Raw genomic sequence first — 27,983 nt, forward strand, 5'->3', positions numbered from 1 at the left:
CATCGTCATCATTATCTACAGTAAAGGTGTGTCTTGTAAACACACTTTTATCTTTAAAAAAAGCGCTTTAGTACTGTTCGGTGGGATTCTGTCTTCGTCTAGTTCCTACGTCCTTTTATTTTTAAAGTTGCACAAACACTTCAACGAGTGCCTATCTCTTCTACAAATTCTTTGTTTTGGGTTGACTTTCTTTTTTTTATTCATGTCAAACTTATTGAATTGTAACCATCACCTTCATCCTGATCATCTAAGATTTATGAGTTTTGGAACTCTCGTTCATTTGTATTTTACTTCTATATGTGTGTTTATGTGTGTATATGCATATGCATGTACATGGGTATAGGTGTGCCTCTATGTGTGTATGTTTGCATGTGTGTGTACATGCGTATGCATGTTTGCGTGCATTCTCTATGTATGCATGTATGCGTGCATGCATGTGTTTATTTTCCTGTGTACCTGGATTAGAAGAGGGCTCCCGTAAGGTGTGGTGAAGGCAACTCCTCTAGGAGAAGCAAATCTCTGATTTAAAAAAACAATAAGCGGGAGACCAGTACCCGCATTAAGCTGGTTTGCAATTTAACTTGTTGCTAGCTATCTTGCTTCTGCTTGTTGCTGAATCTCAGCATTTTGAACAGAGAAGGAGATTTAGCTGTCGTACAGAACTAAAATTCTGTAACATCATCTGTGTATAGAAACTCCCTCAAGCATTTGTCTATAAAAATAGTCATGTGGCGATGGATTAATTGACCTGCCATCATTATATGTATGTATGTATGTATTAAGCTGGTCTGCAGTTTGACTTGTTGCTGGCTATCTTGTTCTTGCTTGTTGCTGGATCTCAACATTTTGAACCGAGAGAGAGACTTAGCTGTCGTAAAAAGCTAAGACTCTGTAACATCATCTGTGCATAGATACTCCCTCAGGCATATGGGCTTATGGACTTTACGTGTCTGAGGGAGTGGCACTCGTCTGACAAGATGTTGTAATCATAATGTATGTATATGTGTATGTATGTTTATATATGTATATGTGTTTGTATATGTATGTATACCTAAGTGTATACGTATGTATATATGTATGTGTGTATATATGTGTATGGGCATATATGTATATATTTTTTTGTGTGTGTTTCTATGTATGCATGTGTTTTTATGTGTATGCATGCATATGTATGTGTATATATGTATACATATGTTTTTGCATAAATGCACATATATGTATGCGTATGTATATGTAGGTAAATGTACGTGTATGTATATGTGCATATGTGTACGTATTTGTATGTGTATATCTATGCATATGTGTGTTTGTATATGCATATGTGTGTATATATGTATATGCATATGTATGTATATGTGTATGTTTGCATGTGTGCATGTATATGTATGTATATATATGTGTATGCATGTGCACTGTGTATTTATGTATGTGTGTTGCTTTATAGATAGGTGTGTATGAATATGTACGTATGCGCCCACGTATATAAATGTATGTATACCAATGACCGTCTTCAGCGCCATGTCTGCTTCAGCGTGTGAATTCGCCGTCAGGATTTAGTAAGTCATTTTCGGGCTCATAGACCTTCAGTGTCTGAGGGAATGGCACTCGTCTAAGACGTTGCAAATATATATATATATATATATATATATATATATATATATATATATATATATATGTAATCTAATAAAAATTAATATTATTATCTTTAAATGTATTTTGCGAATATCAGAGCTTTTCACTACAATGGTTTTATTTCTGATACTAAACACAAGTCCTGCTGCAACACATCAAAAAATAACAAAAAACACCATTGAATCATTATTAAGCAAAAGAAGAAAAGGAGAATATTTTTCTTAAAGGTATAATTATGATAAACATTAAAATTGTACAAAACGGGTGGTTTATTTATTTACTGCGGTTTATGGCATACTTCCTTGATTAGCACAGTCTCTATATGATTCGCAGTTAGTTCTTATCGTTAAATATTTTGGGATGGCAAATTACACGGTGATAAGGACACACACATAAGGACAGAGAGAGAGAGAGAGAGAGAGAGAGAGATACACACGCACACACATATATATATTCAATTAGAATAGAAAGGACAAAGATAGTGTACATCGACACATGCATCGAATTGATAATCGTCAGAAAACATAAGCGTAGTATTCACTATCAGCTATTACAGACTACACATCTCATTTGGGTGAAACAAAATCCTCGACCTCATATAAGCATTAGCAAGAACCAACCCTATTTATCTGTTTCAATATCATTTGTGGAAATGCAATAATAATAGTAAAACGTATAGTTGCATTGATTTTACAATGATTGAGATTGTCGGACTGACTTCCTCATCTTGGTTGTTATAGTCACAACGTTTCGGCCGTTTTGCACTCAGGCCTTCATAAGGTGTTTTGCATCGATACAAAACACCTGATGAAGGCCGGAGGGCAAAATGGTCGAAACGCTGTGACTATAACAACAAAGATGAGGAAGTCAGTCCGATAATCTCAATCAATGAAACCACCTCATCTAAAAAAATACAGACAATTACTATTGATTTTACAATGACTACCCTGACTGCCTAACTATGCACCTTAAATTTAGATAATGTTTAATTTACTTACACCACTGAAAATTATGCCTATTGTATTTAATGTGTGCATATATATATATATATATATATATATATATATATATATTGAATAAATAAATAATAAAAAGGAAACATTCATTGCATTTCAACTACACAAAACCATTTTCTCTCATTACAAACACAACAAGCATATATTCAAATAATGTACTGGCATTTTATTTTGCTTAATTCAGTAATCCCGAGGAGTTCTTAAAATAAAGTGCAACTCTAATAAAGAAATAATGTTTTTTGTTACTTTTTATCTCTTCACACACACACACACACACACATATATATATAATACACACATATATATAATACTCACACATATGCACATATATATATAATACACACATATATATAATACACACATACACACACACACACACACACACACACACATATATATATATATATATATATATATATATATATATATATATATATATATATATATACTTCAGAATAAAATTATCTAACAATCAACTGGTACGGAAACCTGTGATTTTAAGTTTTACAAGATATTCCTAGCAGTAATATTCTATAAGTACTATCCCACCATAATAAAAATTTGTTTGCTTTATCTTGTATATCGAGCAATTTTATTTTATATTATTTATTTATTTATTTATTTATATTATCCTTTTCATTCTCCAGTTTATTTTATTCTTATTTTTTATTTTTTATTTTTCGTTTTTTCATTTTTTTCTTTTTTCTTTTTTCATTTTTTATTTTTCTTATCAGTTCAGTTTCTCTTATATTGCGAGGCCTGTCTACTTAAAGCGTTTTTATTATTATTTTTTTAAATAATTTGAAGTTATTTTGGAGTGGAATTTGAAGCCCATATACTATTATTATAAAAATATTAAACACATCAATTTATAAGTTTATTTATAAACAGATCCACCGGGCATATATAAAAAAATACCGGACACATTATATAGACAAGGAAAATTGCTCCAGAAAAATGACTACTTCGGACCATTACCTTGTGAAGCGGCTAACTCAAAATACAGTTTGAATTATTTTACCACACTGCCATCAAGGACATTCACTTCGGATTTACCATGCAATTTGGATGCGAATTTTTATATCCTTTTATTAACTTCCCTTACTCTATGACATTTAAATAGTTAAAGAACTTTTAGTTGTGATTTTCCGTGTCTCACTGACTTTAGCAAATAAGGTGTAAACCATTATAACTATTTGCTAATATTTTCTCCTCTGATAGATATCGAAATCCTATAGGATATAAGGAGTTATAATATTTAAAATGTATTCTGTGTCTTAAATAGAATTATAAAAATATTTTGATTTGAAATTTAAACATGGTACGTCATAAATTTTTAATTCATTGAATTACTAATATGTAGATATATATATATATGTATATATATATATATATATATATTTACATCATCATGATGATTGCTATTTCTGACAGAAGCGTGTCAGCTCTTTAGTTAAGTGTTGTGCGGCTGTGTGCACGTAAGTGACTTTTTAAGCCAGCTTTACTTCTACATGAAAGTACACATATGTGACGTCAAAACATTCCTGTAAAGGTAATAGCATGATATATTTATTTGAATCCTCGAATGTCGTGTTAGGCCACTTTCAGATTTGCAAATTCCACCAAAAATATGCGCTGTAAATCCGCCTCATAAAACTGTCGTTCCTGTCTTTGATTGTGTGATTTCAGATGATTTGCAAAACCAACATTTTACAAATGCTATCTCCCACATACAGTGCACTTCAGTTCCCGCTGTAATTTCTCTATTATCTTTTCGCACTGCTTCCTTAAAACACGTCTTTAGACAGCCGGATCTACTCGGTGCTCTCCAAAAATCTTACAACTGATGATGTTTCACCACAGTGATGTATCTTGCGCGTGGGATTCACCGTTATGTACATCCAACTCAAGTTTTGTTTTTTCAGAAAATCCTTAAACCTTTTGCTTGGTTTATGTTGTAACCATTTACTCCTATTTATCCCGCCACATAAAAGTTAGTTAGGAATTCTTTTGTCCTCCATCCTAACCAAGTGTTTAGTCCAGAACACACAGTGTCATGCGTTGGAGTCCTCCAATAAATATTAAGTATTCTCAGAATACAACGTTGTTGAAACCTTTCCATTAATTTGAATGCGTCTATATGCTGTCCAAGTTTCTGACCCGTATAGCAGCGTAATAATAACGCATGCTTCGTAAACACTTAGCTTTGTTTTTGTTGTGATTCCCTGACTTAACCACACATGTTTCTCCAGTTTTTTTAAAAGTAGAAATGACTCTGGCTATTCTGTGAAATGCATCATCATCATTGTCGCCATCTGCAACAACGTGAGTGTTGTAAACAAACTTCTTATTTTAATAGAATTCGAACCGTTTACAAAGCAAGCCTGGTGAATTCTATCTTCGTCGGATATATTAACGTATTATACCTATAAAAACACCTGCGCCTAACGTTTATCTGATGATCATACCCGTCGTCTCTGATTAGCACCCAAAGGAAATTCACCCAGTCAAAATATTATAAATTTAATCAGCATGGATTAATGTCTATGAAATAGGTTGCATTACATTTTTGTTTTCCCAAATCTACGATGCGTTTGTCCAGCATCTGGCGGCTAGTGGTGGTCTGACCACTATGTCTGAAAGTATCTTTCGACAAGTCAGTGAGGACACTAAAAGAAAACCTGCGCTTGAAACACTTACTACTAATCTTGCATTTGCTTGTCATTGGATTTTTACTGTGGATGTTCAGAGTGATATATATGTTATACAAGCATTTGTCATTGAGGTCGTTTTATACAGATATCTCTTCTTTACAAGTCCTATGGCGATAGAGGCGAGGCGATGTGTACAGATCTTACAAGTTGAAAGTATATCGTCACAAACCTCCACACAGGCGGATTAAAGTTTATCTTAACATCGCTACTGATTTTGAGGGACAGGAACTAGTTTTGGTGGTTTTTTTTCCAAATGAGCAGCTCTTTTATGAGACAGCCCTGCTAATCCAGATCAAGGGAGAGGTCTAGAAAAGGTGACCTAAACGTTTTCAATAGTAGTCAATCGGAAGGATTCGATGACTTGTGAAAGTGTCGACGAACAAAGCGGCCCCTCCTTGTAGAAAAAAATGCTCAGTTGTGGGTGCAGGAATTAATGTTTTTTTTGCCAATTTTTCGATGTTTTCGTCCAGGAAACGAAGCTTCGTAACGATACAGATTACGTCAGAATCCCTCGCGAGTGTCGAAAGTTTTTGGCAGACATACAAAGGCACACATTGTTTATATTTGTATTATAGATTTTATCTATTTATGTTTTTATATTTTCCTTTTATCTCCATTTTTGCACTTACAATTTGTACCTTTCATATTTGCATTGTTTCTTCTGAAATATTCCCGATATTACTTTTTTCATTCCATGATTTATCAATCTACAGCTATCAATATATTCAGTGGTTTATTTACCTATATGTCTCTGTATCTGTAAACCACAATATATCCACAACTTTAATTTACATATAGTAGGAAGTGATGTCATACCACTTCCGTTTTTTCGTACTTTATTCTTTTTTGCTCTATGCATTTCCTCCTTTTAATTCACATATAGATTTAGGTGACTAAATACTACTTGTTTTTTTTCTTTCTTCTGTTGTTGTTTTACATCTTTCTTCTCTCCTCTTTTCCCCTTTTTGTTGAGTTGTTAAATTCGATTGTTTTCTCAATTTTGTTTTGTTTTATCCCGCGCCTTTTTTTTTAATTTCTCCTCCAATTACATTAGTATTCACTCATTATTATTTTTTCTTCTCCTTCCGGTCTTTTCGAATTTTATTGCTTCACATTCTATTTTTCCTTTTTATTGCTAACGTTACTACTCTATGCGCCTTTATTTATCTATCTATAAATCAAACTATTTATACATCTATTTGTAAGTTTATTTTATTAAATATTTATTCGGTGACTAGCAGGGTCACACGACTTGCTCGGGATTGAGTTATGATCACCGATTATCTTACCCCACCCCTCATATTTCACTGTCATCCAAGTCGGTGAAATCTCTCATTTTCTAATGAAGTAGATTAATTGCCTGCTCTAGTTGAGGACTCGGCGTAGTGCACCGGAAGGAAGTTTCACCTGCCTTCCTGTAGTGAGTTCGTGCACAATGTATTGTAATTTACGTTATAATGTAGGGAACCTAGTGTTTATTTTCTAAAATTATTGTTCATACAATGACTTGAATTAAAGTTTAAAATGCAAAATTAAAGCATCTTGGTTTAGTTGTGTTCTAAACAGAAACATTTATTTCTAACACGCACTGTCATACCAAAGAACCTTCTGTTGATTTTATATGCAGAGCTTGTCTACTTGTGCTGTGACAATGGCGTGTTGTAAAGTTTAAAATGCAAAAGTCAAATGTCATATTTCAATTGTATTCTAAAAAGAAACAGTCTTCTTGTGAGGTGATAAAACTTCCCAAATGCACTTGGATGTTAGGCTGTATAAGGCGTTAACTTTAGTCAAACTTGCCTATTCTTTTTCTTTTTTTTACATAGGCATCACCATTTATCAAGGCCAAGAGGCCACTCAAGGATAAGGGTTCAAGAGTGTACAGTAGAAATTGGACAATATAGTAATCATTAGTAATGAAAATTTGGTAAATTTGATAACTTATATGGAACGGCTCATCAAGAACTTATTTACGTTAGACTTGAAGACAACCATATTGTAGTCAGCCGGAAAGCAGGAAAACGGAAGACAATTCCACAGGCGTGCAGTTCTAACAAAAAAGCTTTGTTCGTGGAATCTACGTTTAGGTTTAGGCACAGATAAAGAGTGGGGGGGGGGATTATTGATAGTGTTTTTAGCTAGTCGAATGTTTTTTGTGAAAGTTTGGCGAGGGGGGACCATAGATTGAAGCTCAGTCGAACACTGTCTATGAAAATAACGATACATCAGAGACAAACTCGCAACATCTCTTCTGTGAGATAGAGGTTGCAAGGAAGAGAAAAGGACATCGTCTACGAGGCTACGAAGTCTATTTTGAACTCTATCAAGGCAGGCCAAGTCCTTTCTAGCAGCTCCTGCCCAGATGTGGCAACAGTATTCCATCCTTTTCTTTTCTTTCTTTCATCGGATTTTTCGATCATTAATTGTCGATTTATATCGAAGGGATTCCGACACTAAGCCTATCTAAGAACACTTCCCGACACAAAATTACATTTGTGTGAAATTTTACAAAAAGTCGGCTCGACCATTTATGAGTAAATAGAGAACGACCCCCCCACACACACATACAGACAAAGTTTCTTTAATGTAACAGTAGAGGTTTGTTCTTATGTGTCCTGTATATTTTTTTAAAATTTGTTTTCTATTCTGCTTAGCTTTTCATGCCAAAACTGAATAAAACATGCATAATATTTTTTTCACTTTCATGTAAATCTCTCATTAATTATGCCGGAAAATATAGGGGATGATATGATATTGCAGTTTCGATTTTTGTATTCTCTGTATATGAACAAAAGATATTAGTAAAGACGCTAAACACGTATTGATATTGGTATGAAAACCGGTGCATTTTATATTTTTTGAAATAAAAGGAACATGAAAGACTCATAAATTGAAGATTATACATTTTCAATTTTTATGTTTCTTTCTTTTTAGTTTAAAAAAAGTAAGACGCATATAGAAACATTATGTGAAAAAATATAGTCAATATTAGTTGGGGAAAAATCAATATGTAAACCTGAAAAAATATATTTCATCATTTATAGATTTTTAAGACTCTTTGTTCGTTCGGAAATCGTTCTACATATATAATACACAAATATTCTTTAATTTTTTTTTTTTTTTTTTACATAGACATCACCACATTATCAAGGCCCAGAAGCCACTCAAGGATAAGGGTTAAAGAGTGTACAGTAGAAATTGGTCAATATAGTAATCATTAGTAATGAAAATTTGATAAAATTGATAACTTATATGGAACGGCTCATCAAGAACTTATTTACGTTAGACTTGAACACAACCATATTGTAGTCAGCCGGAAAGCAGGAAAACGGAAGACAATTCCACAGGCGTGCAGTTCTAAGAAAGAAGCTTTGTTCATGGAATCTACGTTTAGGTTTAGGCACAGATTAAGAGTGGGGGAAATTATTGATAGTGTTTACAGCTAGACGAGTGTTTCTTGTGAAAGTTTGGCGAGGGGGGACCATAGATTGAATCTCAGTTGAACACTTTCCATGAAAATAACGATACATCAGAGACAAACTCGCAACATCTCTTCTATGAGATAGAGGTTGCAAGGAGGAGAAAAGGACATCTCCTACGAGGCTATGAAGTCTATTTTGAACTCTATCAAGGCAGGACAAGTCCTTTCTAGCAGCTCCTGCCCAGATGTGGCAACAGTATTCCATCCTTGGACGTACCTGGCTCTTATATAGGTAGAGAATAGCATCAGCAGTGAGATATCTACTGGATCGATAGAAAGATCCCACCATTTTTCCAGCGGCCTTGGCAACAGATTTGATATACGTGTTCCATTTAAGATCAGGAGTAATGGTCAAGCCCAGAAGCTTGTCAAAACTTGAGGCCTCCTGAAGACGAGAGCCATTCATTTCAATTGATGACAAATGTGAATTAGAATGTTGATGATGTAAAGAGAGAAGCTCGGTTTTAGATGCATTAAAAGTAACCAGCCACTCCTTTCCCCATTGTACTACGTGCTCAAGATCAGAGGAGAGAGAATTGGAGAGAACTTGGTCGTTTACTGTCTTAGATGTGGTACCATAAATGGTAGTGTCGTCAGCATAAATGTCTACAAATGATGTAAGGATATGATTTGGAAGATCATTAATGTAGATCAGGAAAAGAGTTGGGCCCAGGATGGATCCCTGAGGGACACCGGCATTAATACTGTGAGCTTCTGATTTTTGCCCCTCAACTACTACTCTTATGAACCTATCAGAAAGAAATGATTTAATAATTGAGAAGACTTTTCCAGCTATACCATAGCTAGCGATCTTATGAAGTAAACCTTTATGCCATACCCTATCAAAGGCTTTAGGTATGTCAAGAGCAATTGCCCTAGAAAGATTGCCACCGTCGAGAGATTTGCTAATCCTATGCGATATAACTGTAAGGACATCTGCTGTAGATCTAGCAGAACGGAAACCATATTGAGTGTCACTAAGAAGGTTATTTTTGTTGAGATGTTTGATTACTTCTGTATTTAACACAGATTCTAGCAACTTACTCATGACGCACAGGAGACTTATTGGCCTGTACTGAGAGGGGGATGAACGATCACCTGAATTCTTAAATACAGGGCATACTGATGAGATTTTCCAGGGAGATGGGAAACTATTCTCCTTAAGACAACGTTTAAACAGTTTTGTAAGTATGGGCGCTAATTCAGGTTGAAGTTTTTTGAGTACTATAATTGGAATACCATCAGGGCCAGTTGCTTTACTCGAATCAAGGTTTTTGATTAGCTTCGCAACATCACGTACAGATATACGTATATCACATAGCGTGTTTTCTGATACAGGAGGAAATATTGGGGGTTGGCGGTCTTGGTCGCAAAGGGTAGAATTAGCTGCAAAGTTCTTGACAAAGAGTTTGGCTTTGTCTGATGCTGACGAGATTACCTCAGGTCCATTGATAATAGTTGGGATGGAGCACACGCTTCTGTTCAGGATTCTATTTGCTATTTGCCAAAACTGGTGGGAACCAAGCCGCTGCTCAGCTACTTTGGACTTAACAGATTGAGCATACAACACTCTTGCGTTCCTTATTACTTTCTTACAATGGTTGCTGGCAGTCCTGAAAACGGCTTTAGTTTCCATACATCTATTACGTTTGAAGCAGTGGAAAAAGTGATTTCTGTGCGCAATGGCAGCAGCACATTCTGGAGAGAACCATGGCTGGCTGTTAGGTTTTTGCTGAAACTTTTTAGAGGGAATGAAATGGTCAATACCTACAATTAACCATTCAGTTAGGTCTAATACTATAGAGGACACATCCTTTTTAAACATGGAATGCAGAGGTAGATCAGATATAAATGTACGGAAGCTATCCCAGTCAGCCTTAGTGTATCGATATACTGTACGATGAAGAGGTACGTCTGGGGACTTATTACATTTCATTTTTATCTTAATTGATGCAACAGAGTGGTCGGAAGATCCAAGAGGCGACAGAACAGAAACTGAACATAGTTCAGGACAAGTTGTGAGAAAAAGGTCTAGTAGGCTCGCATACTGGCCGTCATTATCGGGCACACGGGTAGGTTCCTGAGCAATCTGAGTGAGGTCATAGGCAATGGAGAAATCATGTTCTATCGGTATAAGAGACAAATACTACCTAAAATCGTGTATTGTTGCTGCATCTGGGCAAGAAGTGCATAGCGCGCCCTTTCCAGCCTAGATAAATTAAAAACCGGCTTCGAAACCTAGTAGGTGAAGCGTTTTTCTCTCCCTGCAACCTCTTTCCCTGCAAAGGAGAATGTTGCAACATGGCTCTTCTTTATTTTTATTTTCATGACAAGTGTTCGACTGAACTCCAATCTATGGTTCTCCCTTGCCAAACTTTCACAAAAACACTCAAGTAGCTACAAACACTATAAACGATTTCCCCTACTTTCCAGCTGTGCCTAAATCTAAACGCAGATTTCATGAACAAAGTTTCTTTCTTAGAAATACCCGTCTGTGAAACAGTGTTTAGTTGCCATGACTTCTAGTTTAATACTATAACATGGTAATCTTCAAATCCAATGTAAACAAGTTCTTGTTGAGCTTTCCCCATTAATATTCAAACTCTACTCAACTTACACCATTAACGATTATTACACTACCACCTTACATTCATTAACCTTATCCTCGAGTGGCATTCGGGCCTCCGTAAGTGGTGACCCCCAAGTTAAAAAAGGAGTATTCAATAAGTTATCGGTATTAGTGTTGGAAACAATTCATCCGAATCTAAAACAACTACGCAAATTGTTATTGCTTCTAATAATTCTCCTCGACTATGTGTTCTTTTAACATTTTACGATACTTTTTAATTAAGTTATATCACATTGTGTTTCCGGCAAACTTAAGTTTCAGTAAAAGTTTGCAGAAGATTTCAGAAAAATAGCTAAATAACAAGATCAAAGTGTAGCATCTGTTCTTCAGATGCTACACTTAAATTTTTTGTTCTCTGTTAGTGGAGGAGAAACCTTTCACGACTAAGACTATTTTCTATTTTTGTTCCCTTTCTCCACGTTAAAAAACGACCCTTCTATCTTACCCCGTCCCGTGGGTAGGCATTGTAAATAGGAACATTAGCTGATCCATCTTTGACATTTTTGACTTCATGATTCCGTAACACCACTGTGCATTACTAGCAGGATGACCCGACATTGTCCGGGATTGAATGATTATTAAAGTATGTTTCACACATTTATATTGCCATTAAAATCAGTGAAATTGCCCGTATTTAAATGAAACCGATTGATTGCTAGCTCTAATAAATGACCCGCAGTGACTTAGTCCACAATACATTTTAGTATACACTGCATTGTAAGAATCGTCTGTTAATTTTTTAAAAATATTTTTTATATAATGGTTTGAATTAAAGCTTAAAATACAAAAGTTAAGTATCATGGTTTAATCTTGCTTTAAACAGTAACATTCATTTAAAACGCGCTTGTTCTATATCATAGAATTTACTGTTGCTTTTATATGCCGGACACATTTGCCTGTGCGGTGATAAAACTTGGCAAATGTACATGTTATGTAAAACTGTGTCAAATGTAAATTTGGTCAAACTCGGAGTGTCCCATCTTTAATATTTTTTTTTATCGATTATCCATTTTCGATAATCATCGGAGACAGTTATGAAAAAAGTAATCATTATGTGTTAAAAGTGAATTATTTTTTAAAAATCTAAATAGTTTTAGAAAAAATTAAAACAACTGTTTTAGTAACGCTAGTTACGTACATTCTTATAATTGTTTAATTACATTAACATATACTATTGTAATAAATTTCAACGTCATACTTAAATATGTATTGGTTTAAAAATCACATATTTAAAAAAAATGCCAAATAAAAATGAAGCAAAAACAACCCCGGAAAACACTGGATAAACACAGCTAGCTGTTTCTATAAAAAAAAAACCATTAAAATACGTTATATGATAAAACGTATCGATCAACGAACCTACGTTATTTCAAAGCAAATTGAGTAAAAATCAATAATAATATTGTAACAGAGAACGAAGTAAAAAGGAATATCTGATGTTCTTACATCTGCTAATATCAACATTGGATAACACACGTTGCATTGCATAATACACTTCGCGTTACACAAGCATGTGCACATAAAGATTAACACACACAGATATGAGTATGTGTATCTGTGTGTGTGTGTGTGTGTGTGTGTGTGTGTGTAAACAATAATCAAACATGTAAGGCCGTTCAATCCTTTTATTTGTAAGTATTGAAGATATTTCTTTGAGGCAGATGCTTTAATTTTATAAACTTTGAATAAACTTCAATCGAAACATCAATGAATTCCTATGTCAGACACTTTGGCCCTTCTACTTTACATAATACATATTCACGCACCAAAAATCACACATACATAAACATTATATATATATATATATATATATATATATATATATATATATATATATATATATATATATATAAGCAAAAATCAACTACATAAAGCAATACGATCCTTTTATTTGTAAGCGTGGAAGCTATTTCTTTAAGGCAGATGTTTCAATTGAAATAGACATCACTCGAAAAGCAATTAATTGTAATGCTTGGCCCTGCTACTTCCGGTAATAAAAAAAAACTGCATATGATCGACATTTTTAATGTTTGTATCTTATATCTATTTTAATAGGGTTTGAAAACAGCATAATTTTATGGTAAGGAATACTTGAACCCTAGTTATAGCCGATTTTTTTATACAAATAGACTGAAAAGACAGTTAAATTAAAACTGATTTCAATGTCTGATTATTGACTTTTTTAAAAGCCATTTAAAGGTCAATTTCCTTTGCTGCTGACATCGTGACTTTTGTGAGGGGATTAGGGTTAGGGTTAGGGTTAGGGATGATATGTTTGATAATCGAATTTTTCTTAAGCAGACATATTTTAACAAGAGCGAACATAACTGTTGTTTTGTAAATGTTGAAAGAAGAACAATAAACTGGGAAAGAGTGAAATTTTATGTATGTATATATATATATATATATATATATATATGTATATATATATAATTATATATATATATATATATATATATATATATATATATATATATATATATATATATATATAAAATATTAAAACGTATATTGGATTGGGTTAGACGCCGCTCAACTAGAATGGCAAAGGAAGGTTACGACCAACTCCCTCAAAGTATCGGGGCCAGACTTTCCAATGTTTTTTTTTCTTGATTATTGTAGTTTGATTTCCCTAAAATTTGTTCAATGGTCTATTCATATTTGAGCCCCATCTTCCGTACTTCATAGATATTTTGTCTTCTACAATGTTGTGATGTCTGTGATGAATATTTTTACTTTGATTTCATGTTCGTCGCTTTCCTGATATCCACTCCTCCTATTTTATCTTGATACAGTCTTCACTACATTTTTCACAGTCATATTTTCGTCAATAGGTGAGTGGTATCAACTCGGATGCAACTCCACGGCACACACTGACACGTACAGCAGGTTATGATGCATTCAGTTACAATAACCTCGTGATGAGATTTTAACAGATACTTGTAAACGTTTGAAACGGTTTTTGTATGATAGAAATGTTGATTTTTGCAGCTACGTCTATCATAGTTAAACAATAATAGCGCATTGTATAAAAAAGGAGGAGACGAATTGGCGCATGCCCACTTAATTATTGAATCGCGATGGAGCGGTTTGTTATCTTTTAACTCATAAATATTCAGTAATTCCCGATTATGACGTCCAATGAAAACAAACATAATTAATATATTTTTGAGGAAAGTCCAATAAATGTTTTAGTAAGACTGGTATGAAATTGGTTTTATTCTGCACATTGTCATATGTACTGGATAAAACAGAACTAAGTAGAGGATTTTAATGGAGTATCAAGTTTTTATATAAAACAAAAATAAAATAAGAATCTTAAGATCTCCATAATTTTATTAATTATATGATCAATCAGGCGCATAAGAAAAAATTTCAAAATTTACGTGGCAAATATACTCCTTGGAACTAACTGGAATACATACATACATACATACATACATACATAAATGCATACACACACACATATATATATATATATATATAAATATATATGTATATGCATATATATCTGTGTGTACATATTAGTGATGGGACGATTCAAATATTTTTCCCGATTCCGATACAATTACCGATTCCGTACTAAATTCCCGATTCTGATGCAAATACCGATTCTCTACTAAATTCCCGATTTCAATACAATTACCGATTCCCGACTCAATTCCAGATTCCAATACAAATACCGATTCCGATTATTTATAAATCTCTCAATAATGAACTATAGAGTTGTTTTCCCCCCGATTGCTGTAAAAAACGCACGTTAAATTTGTAGATATTTTCATTTATCGATTGTAGTTATACTAGTAGTTAAAAATCAATAAATATTTATTATTTTACTTTAAACATGTTTAAATAAAAAGAACGATTAAAAGAATAGTTTTGGAATAAAAAAATATGCACACATTTTTCCGATTCTGATACCGATTCCGATATCCCCAAATGATCCAATTTTATATATATATATATATATATATATATATATGCATATATACACATATATACACACACACACATATATATATATATAGCGTCTAAAATGAAGGTTAGAATCTTAAAATGGTTTCTCGATTTGTCTTAAATAGTCATTCAATTTCTAGTACTCTGTAGGGTAGACCGTCACGACCTAAATCAATAAAGTAAAAGATTTATAAAATAAAAGCAGTTGGAGTTAACATGACAAATAAAATGTGAAATATTAAATTGAATTCTTAAAATTCGAATTCAGATAAAAGCTGGATTCAAGATGCAATAGTATAATAGTCTCCAAATGTATGAATTAAATTTAATATAAACTATAATATATAATTTATAAACTTTTTATGCCTGGGTGTGTCAACAATGATTTTAAAGACAATAAAAATACATGCTAAGGTATCAAAGCCCCCCCCAATAAAACTTGGGGGCGTAAAGAAAATACCTTTATACGTTTATATCATCTATATATTAATCATATGAAAAGATGTGAGCATGAAAAGTCATATAGTATAGATTTAAACGTTGAAAAGTTAAAGTACTAATTGTGCAAACTAGAAAAAGACAAGATATTCATGAAAACTATAATAAATTGATGACATAAAATATTGCAGCATTAAGAATTATATATAATGTTAGATTTATTTTAAAATATAATCTTAATGCTGCGATATTTTAAGTTATAAATTTATAATATTCTTTTTACCAGAATAGCTTGTTTTCTTTTACAGTTTAAATAACAAGCCATTTTACTTTTCTAACTTTAATCTTAACAATATTTATTTTTATGTTAACATTTTTCTATGTAATCCATGATTGTTCAAGGCTTTTTTTGCTTTCAATATCATACTCATTGTCAGCACCTTAAATTGACTAAATAAAAAGAATCAAATAAAAGACGTGATTTAGTAAATAAACAGTAAAAAGAGAAAAACAGAATTAACGGGCGATGCCATAAGCAAAGGTTGTTTAGCCCTTGCATGGCAAAGAGCATCCCTTTTGTTATATTTCCCTATATAACCCAAATAGGATGGCATGCGAACGACATTCCTTTTACGATTTATGAATATGTCGACGAAAACTTTGCTATGGTAAGCAACAGCTAATCAGAATAAATCGTATTTAAAACGTAAATGTTAAAAAATTGCTATCGTTACTAACAGCTAATCAGAATAAATCGTCTCTTACGTTCCTGATAAATTCTGAAGACTTTTGTAATCAGTAATTTTATTATAACTTTTGTCTTAATGAATGAAAATTAAAAAAAAAACTATTTCAAAATATCGCTGAGAAAAGCGACCTTTTAACTGTGAAAAATGTTTGAAATTTGGTCGCAAAATGAGTAAGCAGTGAAGTTTGAAGCAGTTCAAAATGAGTAACACTAACACTTAATCATATAATCAAATACGGTATTATTTGAATGATATGATAATGTGTGTTATTTTGTATGTCACGCTTACATATTTACTTTTCAGTGACTGTACTTTAATTGTTACGCCCTTCCACTTTTTCTAATTTATTATTTTGCCAAGAATTCTTCATAAGTTTTGGCTTCGATTATACCTGATTCACCCGGTGTATATATATATATATACCTGATTCACCCGGTATATATATAATTATACATATATATGTATGTGTGTGTGCGTGTGGGTGTGTGTGTGTATGTATAATCACAACTTTATAATATATAAAAATCGATAGAAAATTGACTCTATAATAATATATACTAAATTTGCATAAATTAAAATATTATATTTAAGCATATTTTTAGATTGGGCTACGCCGGGCGTCCTTACAAGCTTAGATCAATATGCTTACAGTTTTAACCAAAGAGCTACAATAATACCAGGGTGCCCCATTTAGACTGAACATCCACTGAATGCTAATATCAATATATTACATATGAAAGAGTTCCCTGTTAAATTTCTACAGGTCCCGCGAGTATTTTTATTATTTTCGAAATCACTACGATATATTAGGCACGATATAATGATCGATGAAGAATTGACTATAATAATAAATGCGACCTATGTATAAAATAAAATGTCATATTTAAGCGTATTTTACGACCCGCTAATGTCGGGCGCTCAGCTGGTAATTTTATTATCTTTCCGAAGTCATTTTGAAAACGTGTATTCATTTTACAGATTAATAATTCGTTTTTAAACGGCTTTTTCAGTTTTTGTATATATTTCTAACGTTTGCCTCATATATATATATGTGTGTGTGTATATATATATATATGTATATATACATATACATATATATAATTGTACAGAAGTTCAGAAAAAAACATTGGTATCGTCGGTTTAAAGCTCAATATAAAGGTAAGCAGTTAATGGTAACACGTAAACGATGTTCGGCTCTCGTCAGCCATGCTGCTTCTGTCCGAGGAAAAAATTTCCAGGCCCGCATTTATTTTTTATATAATGATGTTCATTTTTATTTAATTACAGCTTATTCCTATCTCTGTCAACACAAAAACACGAGTGGGACACCTATTTCTGAAACTGCTAGACAGAAATTTCCCTCCACAACATAAGCTGCATTAACAGAAACACAATTACTGTCAGCTTTTCCACCACTCCATCAATAAAAAAGATCATCGCAAAGGAATGCAATGAAAATGAAATTGCTGACTGCTCTTGCAGATCCAGGGAAGATTGCCCTTTAGAGGGAAAATGCAGGATGAACTCCCTCGTATACGAGGCGACACTCACACATTAGGCTAACGATACACCAGAAATCTACATAGGCATGACGAAAGGGACGTTTAAGCAGAGATTTTACATTCACAACAGTTGCTTCAGGGCAAAAACAAGGATAAAGACAGCATTAGCTGCCCGAGTATGGCAGCTAAAAGACAAAGGAACACCATTCAGCATAAAATGGAGCATCATAGAGAGAAGACCAGCATACTCACCAGCCTCAAAACGGTGACAACTTTGTGATGCTGAGAAATACCAAATTATAAAGACTATTAATGACCCTCAAAAGACCTGTTTGACCGTACGAAGTGAGACTTTCAAAGCCTGTCTGCATAGGAGACAAGCGCTACTAATAAACTGGGAGGACCGGACAATAAACGAAGACCCCACCTAATAGGAATTTCTTCAAGAGTACTCTAGCTTCAATCTATGGTACCCGCTCGCCAAACTTTCACAAAAAACATTCGACTAGCTAAAAGCACTATCAATAATTCTCCCCACTCTTTATCAGTGCCTAAACCTAAACATAGATTCCATGATCAAAGCTTCTTTCTTAGAACTGCACGCCTGTGGAATCGTCTTCCGTTTTCCTGCTTTCCAGCTGTCTATAATATGGTTGTCTTTAAGTCCAACGTGAACAAGTTTCTGATGAGCCGTTCCACTTAAGTTAACAAATTTACCGAACTTCCATTACTATCGATTACTATATTGTCCTTTTGACTACTGTACACTCTTTAACCCTTATCCTTAAGTGGCCTATCGGCCTTGATAAGTGGTGCCGCCAATGTAAAAAAAAGATGCAGTCAACTTAACGCATAAATTAGTAAAGTGTAATGGACATTTAGGAAATTGTAAGTATAAATATTAAGTAAAAAATGAAGCATAAAAATGAAGAATATTATAACTACCTTAAAGGACACAACACATATATAAAAAACTTAGAAATTAAATAGCCTGCACACCTACCCTCAACTATTTAAAATATTAGAAACAAAACAGGCAAAAAAGTAAATAAATAAAAATAAATAAATGAATAAATAAATAAGATGAATTAATTACCTCCCTTGGACCAACTGAAACATGGATTATCTCCCCTTAACGGAAAAAGGAAGGGAAATTAATAAGATAAATTAATTATCTTCCTTGCACCAGCTAAATTAAACGGAAGGCAGACCGGAAACCATGCAAAAACAGAACAGTACATATTTACTAAAAAGCATTAAATAAAAAAATAAAAAATTAGAAAATTCATATTAGAATAAAATAAAATATACAGAGATAGGAATAAGCTGTAGTTTAATAAAAAATGAACATCATTATATAAAAAAATAAATGCGGGCCTGGAAATTTTCTCCTCGGACAGAAACAACATGGCTGACGAGAGCCGACCATCGTTTACGTGTTACCATTAACTGGTTCCCTTTATGTTATGCTTGAAACCGACGGTACCAATGTTTTTCTGAACTTATGTACAATTAAATAAATAAATATTAAGCTCTTATATCGAAAAAGTGTTTCTTTGTAATCGAGCACTTTGTTGGAATTCTTTCCCCCAAAACAGTAAACAAATATATATATATATATATATATATATATATATATATATATATATATATATATATATATATATATATATATATATATATATATATATATATATATATATATATATACTACTGTCTCCTGTTCAAATATGACAGGAAAAAATTATGATTTTGCTACGTGTTTTTTTTTTTTCATAACCACCGCATTCAAAAGCCATTGGACCTAACCTTAACAGCCATCCAACTCCGTATGCTCCACGAATACTTACCAAACATTTTGGCGCCATTTTACTACTGCCATTTTTATCACCTTATCGCAGAACATCTGCATCAAAGAAAATAGCTTGACATTGCTATCTATAATCACGACATCGCTAACAGAGTCAGCAGCAACGGCTACACAGAAAGAACTAAATATTCGTGCTTGTTAAACATATTGCTTCCAAAAACTTATCATAATTCTACGATGACATCTTTTCCCTTACTTGCGAATTACTGAATTATAATTTTATCTTAAAAAATGTAGAATTATTTATTTGAAACATGATAAATCTATATATCTATAAAAGTGAACGTGTGTGTGGGTGAATGTGTGTGTGTGTACATTTCCCTACGCAATAATTCTGTAAATTTTTAGTATACATACTCAAAATTTTATATACAGGGTACTGAGATTTGGGAAAATCGATGTGATCGGTTTTGGGCCAGAAATTTGGCGATTAAGGTGTCAAAGTTCAACCATATGACCTTTGAGAACTCTACCAAACTCCTCCGACAATTTTGCGTCTACGCACTTGAGATTTTAGATATAGGTTCCTTGGACATGGATCTAACTTAATAACTTGATTTGAGCCCAAGGCAATTAATTTTAAGAGGTCATAAAAGGGGTCAAAGTTTTTAAAAAAATTTCCTCTGCGATCTCTTTCAAATGACTTAGACACTTTCTGGTCTAAATATTTGAAATTTTACATAAAGGGTATTCATAGATAGGGCAAGCTTTTTCATCAGTTTGGGTCGAAAATTTTAGTTACTCATTTATAAATGTATGTACGTATGTATGTATGTTTGCATGTCTGCCTTAAACTTTCAATAGAGGCGACGGATTTTACCAAGATCAGTATCGTTTTAAAGTCCGACCTTTCACGCGACAAATATCGAAAAATTGGCTAAAAACATTAATATCTTCCCCTTCAACTAGGCACTTTTCTACGGGGGGGGGAGCGGTCACTTTTTTCGCCGATATTTTTTAAAGTTATCCTCTCCTTTAGATTGTCTAGCCTTCATTTTTAAAAATGTTGCTCCCGGTTTGGCGGTGGTCGTAACAGCATAAACGTTAGGTTTTACCCCGTTCTTTTCCTCCTTCGCGGTACGGGTTCGAGCCTGCCTTCCTACTAACACTTTTTTCTTTTACTCAACATACACATCCAAACACCCGGGCCACGCCGGGTTGAAATGCTAGTAAACAAATAAATTACAATTGCACTTAATTGAAAACAGAATAATAATAGAACGATTATATTATATGTTCATTGGTCTGTTTGTCTGTTCATCCATCTTTTTATACATCCCTTGTTTATATTCTACTTTTTCTAGGAATCTACTGAACCGATCTGAATTTTTCTACGGACTTTCTTTATGATACAGTACGGCGAACTTATTATTATGATATCCGTTGGATGCTGAGTAAGGGATTAATTTTGTTATGAGAGTATAACATATATTCTACAAGTTTTCTATGGGATAATTGTGTAGATCTGCTGAGATTTTATTATGATCCTTAACCATGATAATGTGAATACACATTGTATTATTCGTTTAATACATTTTATCGATAAATACAGATTAGTATATAATGCAAAAATGAACAGAAATGTAATAATATTCAAGCCTGGCATAAATCAATTATTTTGTTTTAACGTGCAAACGTTTTTGCCCGTTGTTAACGGACAGAAAAGTAAGTTACAACACCCATTTAATAATGTTTAAAAAATCCAGCTCGCATTTCAACTATAACTTAATGCTTTTCTGCTAGTCATAACTGCCCTCTCCTGGTGAAAACACTTCCCAAACGAAACGTTATCCATATTTCTTTACTCTTCCTGAAAGTTAATATACCTCGAAAAGCCAAAGAATATAAATATTACCGATACCATCCTTGTTCAGCGTATTACGTTACGTGTATACATAAATAATAATTCGGCAGTTATTGACTTTTTTTACAATTAACTACTCTATTAATCTTGTGTCGTATACAGCGATGTTTTTCTACCAAACAACATTGCCATAACCGTAAAACAAAACTCTTTCCACACCACGCACAATACTTCAAGCAAAGTGCAATATGTTTCTCACTTAAATATATATATATGTGTGTGTGTGTGTGTGTGTGTGCATATGTATATATATATATATATATATATATATATATATATATATATATATATATATATATATATATATATATTGTGGTAATTTGTACATACCAGAACTCGGTGTGAAGGGGTAAAGCAATAGAAATTCTGCGTGGCAGTCGTTCAAGCGAAAGGTTTGAAAGTACTTGGTCGACTAATTTTATAATCGTGTTGGTTTGTTGTCCTCTCACGTGGGTTAGATGTGACAACATTTACATAGAATCGACTAGTGGGTTATAAAAACACCCCTGTCGTCGATATGTGTTGTTGGTCTTTTTGTTTAGTCCAGTTATACGTTTCGTAGTTACTTTTACAAGGACGACCTGTCGTTGTAAGCAATGAGGCAATTCGTGTCAACTCCAGTTAACCGGGAAATGCCGTGAAGGATTCACCACGGAAGGTAAGAGTTTCATTTTGTTTTTTCATTTTACGTCAAGTTCATGTTTAACACGTTGTTGCAGAAACGTCTGCCTCCCCCTACCATTTTAGTCGGTTAAACATGCGACAATATATATATATATATATATATATATATATATATATATATATATATATATATATATATATATATATATACTAACTGTACCCTGCCACGCGTTGCATTGGCTCAATTTGGTGTAATGGAAAAATTTAATAAAAAGAGAAAATGCATGTTTCTTATATTAGTACAGCAATCCACTGCAAAATTGAAAAAGAAGGCGAAAATGAAAAAGAATGGTACTCTTGCAGAATTTGATCTGGATCCTCGGGAGTTTCTGTCAATCATTCATGGTTTGGACTTGACCAACAATCAGTGGATGAAGCCGAACGTAGCAAAAATGTTGAAACGCTAAATGTTTTTTTTTGTTGTTGTTTTACAAAAATGTGAGTTAGTAATTAATATTTGGTTGATGGTGGGGGAGGGGGGGTTACTATACACAGATTCGAAAAAGTTGTCCAAAAACAAATAAATGAAAGCAAAGGTAAGGTAAGTTACGTTTCTACCTAATTGGATAATTGTTTAGTGTGTTTATGTAATGTAAAATGTTTATCGGCTCAAAAAACAGAAATGGTCGCGGACTGTTGAATACGTTAAGTTTGGGAAAGTAAGTTGAAAACTAAAAACTATACAAAACAGTGTCTGAAACTCACCGAATATATGTTACCATGACATAGGCTGGCATAATCCGTGGGTTTTTTGACAGAACTTTGTATATTTTTTTTTAGTTTTAACTCGCTTTCTCTAACTTAAAGTAATCAACAGTGTCCACCGCCATTTGTAGCTTTCAAATACCCCGATAAACACTGTTTTTCGAGCCGACTAAACGTTACATTAAATGAAAAGGGTTCGTATTACTAAACACAGATACAAAGAAGTTGTCAAAAATATATATATATAACAACTAAATGTTATCAAAGGCAGGAAAAGTAAATGTTCTACCTAACTGGATAAGATTTTAGTGTTTTTATGTAATGTATAATCGGTTCAAAAACATTCAATGTTTATCGGTATATCTGAAAAATTCAAATGGCGGCAGACTGTATCCAACACGGTAAGTTTGGGGAAATTTGGGGAAAATGAGTTTAAACTAAAAAACTATACAAAATACTGTTAGGAACTCACTCAATATATGTTACCATGACGTAGGCTGGCATATAATCGGTGGTTTTCAACTTTTGCTCGATACAGGTGACGACTTTTAAAAGTCCCTTTTAGTGATTACCTGGTATGAGGATATTTGTACAACTAAACGGCAAATCTGCTCCAAAAAATCCGGTATTATTTTACTTTAAGGCCCGTTTCACGTTCATATATAACGAAATATTTTATTGTAGATTTCGGTGTGCTAAAAACGAATCTGCAAGCCGTTTCCGTAGCAAAAAGAAAGTTTTCATGATATTCATGAAATTACTTTTTCGAAAAGTGGGTGATCACTTTTCAATGTAAATTTAACTTGGAATGAGCACCCACTTTCTGACCACCTAAGAAAGGGTCATTTTTCTGTGTTTCTTGGCTAAAAAGTTTTTTGTTTGATTTCTTTTGCATTGTAATAACCCCTGAACTCTGGAACTATTTTCCATTTCACAGCCGTAGCCTTCGTTTACGCTATACGTGAGCATAAACGAAAGCTGTTTAGCCAATAAACATGGGAACCCCCCCTCTCTCAGGTGGCTAGAAAGTAGGTGCTCATTTTAAGTTAAATTTACATGGAAAAGTGATCGCCACTTTTTCGAAAAAGTAATTTCTTGATATCATAAAAACTATTTTTTGCGACGGAAACGGTTTGCAGATTCGTTTTTAGCACACCAAAATCTACAAAAAGATTTAGTTATTTACGAACGTGAGACGCACGGCCCTTAATGGAAAATTATATCAAAAATTCGGGGGAAAATAGTTTTCAATAAAAACAGCAAATGAATTCGATAGAAAAAAAATGGATGCTATTTTTTTATTTTTTCTGTGTGTTTCTTGGCTAAAAAGTTTTTTGTATGTTTTTTTTGCATGGTATTAACCCCTGAACTCTGGGACTATTTTCCATTTCACAGACGTAGCTTTTGTTTATGCTATACGTGAGCATAAACGAAAACTGTTAAATATGCATTAACGTACCAAACTGCCTTGTCAAAAAACCTTTAAGCCAATAAACACGAAAATAAATGCCCCTTCCTCAGGTTGCCAGAAAGTGGGTGATCACCCACTTTTCGAAAAAAAATTTCTTCAGATCATGAAAACTATTTTGGTACTCCTTGGGCGTTGAGTTCCATAGCGACCCGCTGAATTATTTAATTGTCGTTCCCTTAGTAGCCCCTAGTCAAGGCTAACGCATGCGCACGTAACATTTTTTATTTATTTACTTACGTGGTGGAGTTTCTATACTGATAGGTTTTTTGAAATTTTTTCACTGGATTATTATTGATTGAACACTTACCAGATTATGAAAAAAGATTGAAAAAAAAAGAAAATCATTTCAACATTTGAAAGTGGTACTCACTTTTTAGTTACCACGTTCTAGTAAATCGGTCACTCATTTTTTTTTTTTTTCTAAATACGGAAGTGTCTTCGGGAGATATAAAATGGTCGCATGTTGACGAAGCAATGCATCGGGAGGCGTACGGGATGAAAAATTATTGGTAAATTTTTAGATTAGGTCCACCTCCTCAATTTTCTTTTAAATGACGACTTGAAATGGTTTTCGACTATGCTGAATACGAAAATCGCATTGAAATTTTGCAGAAATAAGTAGTTATCAAGATATAAAAGTTGTATTATGCATTGTAATCTTTGGCGACCATCTTTTTTACGTGCGTGTATTTGTTTATGGCGCGTGTGCACGTAAAAAGATGTCCGCCGAAGAATACAATGCATAATACAACTATTTATTTCCGCAAAATTTTCAATGCCATTTGCGTGTTCAGCATACTCGGAAACCTATAAATGTCGTCATTGAAAGGAAAATTGTGGAGGTGGACCTAATCTAAAAAAATACCAAATTATTAAACATTTCTCCAGCACGTTAGTGAAATTCATAATACTTTAAAACAAAAATTTAAAAAAAACAAAAGTTTTGAAAAAAAACAAAAAAACTCACCTTTCATAAAAACAATTTAAAAAAAGACAAAAAAAAACCCACAAACTGACTTTTAACTAAATAAGTAAAAAAAAAAAATTTTTTTAACTCGAAACTTTATTTTATAAAAACAATAAAAAAGTTATGTTCAATCTATTTTTTTTCTTTGAGAAACAAATATATTTCTGACTTACAAATGCGGTAGAGGCTCATATTATTTTTACTTTCTATGGTTTTGATATACCGCGTTTTTATTGCTTACAAAACGGGTGACTGATTCAGCAGAACGTTGTAACTAAAAAGTGAGCACCACTTTCAAATGTCGAAATAATGATTTCGCTTTAATTTGTTTTTAATAATCTGTTTAATTAATGTCCAATCAATAATAATCCAGCGAAAAAAAATTCCAAAAACCTATAAGTATAGAAATTAAGCATGGCAGTGATGGTTGTACAACAACGCTTTACGCACTTTTACAAACATTATTTATGTTAACTCTTTTCATAAATAATTTTTAAAAAAGGTAACCAAACCATTTATTGATAATTTGTCACGTGTACAAACATTTATTTATTTACGTAGGCTTAACTCTTTTCATGAATGAGAAAAGTTTTACTCTTTAAGAATAATAAAAGGAAAAAGTTACTGAACATTTATAAAAGCACTTATTTCTTTTCATGAAGGCCAGAGGAATAGTTGGCCGAAAAGTCGTGAAACAACAACTAATAAAGATGAGAATAATAGTCCGCAATAAATAAAAATGGTGCTAATGCAGAGAGCGATCCGCGCTATTTTTTAAATCATATTTCCACGTTTAATTAAAGTTTTTCGATATGTTTTTTTTATTATTCCATTGTAATTGACAGAATAGGTACAAAACATCCTCCCCTCCTCATGTTAAGAATGACGTTTTAAATAATTACATTATTTCAGCACGGATCACTCTCTGCATGAGTATCATAAAAATTAATACAAATAATACATATATCAATAAGTGAAAGGCTAATATCTACCGGAAATAAAATGGCGATAATCTCGAAGTTACGAAAAATATTTTTATTTAATTAAATATTTTTATAATTCGCAATGTTAAATTATTTTAATAGCATGCAAACATTCCTTGACTTTAAAAATAGAATTTCTGAAAATTTCAATTAAATTGATAACGTAGAAATATGGTTTTATTCGCTTTTAACGAACGAAACATTGCATTATATATATATATATATATATTAAATTGTAATTCAATGAAACTCTCATTGAAATGAAATGAAGTGGTTGAGTTTCATATCAAAGAATTTTTATTATTCTAAGCAAGACAAATAATGCTTTAGAAAATTAATCTCCTTAACCTATAGGGTTTCGATGTCTACCATCTCATCAGAGGAGAGAAAATATTAGCAAATAGTTATAAAGGTATGCACCCTATTTGCTAAAGTCAGTGAGACATGGAAAGTCAAAGTGAAAATAATACATTTGTCAGAAGTCCTCTAGCAGGAGGATTTGTAGAAAAAGGATATGAATGTTTTTGTTGATCCAACTTGCTTGGTAAAATCCATATTATACGTTCTGTACATCCGTTTGGTAATAATTTCCAAGCCATATACTGGGTAATCTGCATAGCTGTGTATATATCCGAATTCAAGCAAGTGCTTGTTTAAATTTGTTTTATGTCCATCGAAATAATTTAGAGTATGTTTATGTATATATATATATATATATATATATATATATATATATATATATATATATGTATATGTGTGTGTGTAGATGTATGTGTGTATGTATATGTATTCAAGTATTTATAGGTAACTTTGTATATATTGGAATGCAGCTGTAGAAAATTTCCCCAGTTAAATATTATTAAATAGCATAAGGTTATGGATATTACTGATTTTAAACGTTTTTCAGTAAGGTATTATCAGTACTTTATTACCTTTGTTTTAACTTATTTAGCATTGAACTATTACCGTAAGGATCATAAAATAAAGATAAAATGTTCCATTAATAAAATTAGAATTAATTTCACAATTAGCTCATAAACATTAGCATATTCTAAACTTTATGTCAATCCTCTTTCTAAGGGAAATATAGATACGTATAAAATTAATAATAATTAGAACCTCTTGGGCAGTATATATAACTTGAGTTGACAGAACAAATATGATTTAAACTGACAATGAGGTTTGAGATGAAACTAGGAAAAATCCGGAAAAAAAGAATTATTCCATTTCCGTATTTGGCCCATCTTTTTATTTTTATTTATAGCTTTATTTTGGTTTTTGTTCTTATCTCTATATTCTTCTTGTTCCTTCTCTTCTCTCC

The sequence above is a fragment of the Euprymna scolopes genome, chromosome 20 (genome assembly GCF_053919585.1).
Source record: "Euprymna scolopes isolate OS-2025 chromosome 20, ASM5391958v1, whole genome shotgun sequence".
Lineage (NCBI taxonomy): Eukaryota > Metazoa > Mollusca > Cephalopoda > Sepiida > Sepiolidae > Euprymna > Euprymna scolopes.